Here is a 1,560-nt window from a genome sequence, read left to right on the forward strand (position 1 = left end):
GGTTAAGACTCCGTGATCCCAATGCAGGGGGCCGGGGTTCCGATCCCTGATCAGGGAACTCGATCCCGCATGCCGCAAATAAAAAGATCCCACGTGCCACAACTAAGACCCGGCACAGCCAAATAAATTTTTTAAAAACTCAATAAAAAGACAGACTCACAGATGCAGAAAACAAAAAAACAAATCGGTCTTACCAGAAGGGGGAGGGGGTTGGAGGTAGGGAAGATAGGTGAAGGGGATTAAGAGGTACAAACCTCCATTTACTAATATATACTGTGTTCATACATTTGTTCAACTTATCCTTAAAATAGCCCCGTGAGGTACATATTATTTTCTCAAGTTTATAGTTGAGGAAACTGAAGCACACAGAGGTTAGATAACTTGTCCAAGATTACACTGCTTGTCCAAGATTACACTGCCAGTAAGTAAAAGAACCAATATTGAACCCAGGTAGCCTGGTTCTATAGCCATGCATTTAGCCACCGCACTATATTCCACAGGACTCACTATTAGATTGTCTTGGATGAAATACACTTTTTATTGCATTGTTGAGCTTTAAAAAAAGAAGAAAATTTTCCGTGAACATGCATGCAAATTCTTATGTTACTACATAGGTTGAAAATTGTCATATAAATGTTCTAAAGAATCAAAAGTAAACTCAGGAATTGTTTTTAAAATGAGCACGCAATTGGAGGTTATCAAAAGTGACCAGAAGGGGGAGTTCCCTGGTGGACCAGTGATAAAGAATCTGCCTTCCAATGCAGGGGATACAGGTTCAATCCCTGGTATGGAAACTAGGATCCCACATGCTGCAGGGCAGCTAGGCCCGCGCGCCACAACTACTGAGCTCATGCACCTCAACTAGAGAGCCCGCATGCCGCAAACTACAGAGCCCACCTGCCCTGAAGCCTGCACGCCACAAGTAAAGAAGAGAAAAACCGCACGCCACAACTAGAGAGAAGCCCAGGCGCCACAATGAAAGATCCCGAGTGCCTCAACAAAGATCCCGAGTGACATAACGAAGACTCGATGCAGCCAAAAATAAATATAAATAAATAATAAATAAATCTTAAAAAAAAAAATAGTGACCAGAGGGGACTTCCCAGGCAGTCCAGTGGTTAAGACTCAGCACTTCCACTGAAGGTTCTTGGTCGGGGAACTAAGATCCCACATGCCACACGGTGCGGAAAAAAAAAAAAAGGGACCAGGTATTTTGAAAAAGAACCCCAACAACAAAAATTTGAGATTAAAAATATAATTGTTAAAATTATATGACTAAAATTGAATTAGTGTTTGTGTAGTGGCAAAACTGTCTTCAAGCATTAGGACAAAATTAAGACATTTTCAGATAATAAAAGCTGATAGAACAAAGTTGCAAGACTCACACTTCTTGGTTTCAAAACTTACTACAAAGCTGCAGTAATCAAGACAGAGTGGTACTGTCATAAGAATAGATATACCATGCAATAGAATAGAATTGAGAGTCCAGAAATAAACCCTCACTTTTACAGCCAATTGATTTTCAATGAGTGCCAAGCCCAGTCAACGAGAAAGGAGAAT

Source organism: Grampus griseus (genome assembly GCF_964374135.1).
Source record: "Grampus griseus genome assembly, chromosome: 2".
NCBI classification, from domain to species: Eukaryota; Metazoa; Chordata; class Mammalia; order Artiodactyla; family Delphinidae; genus Grampus; species Grampus griseus.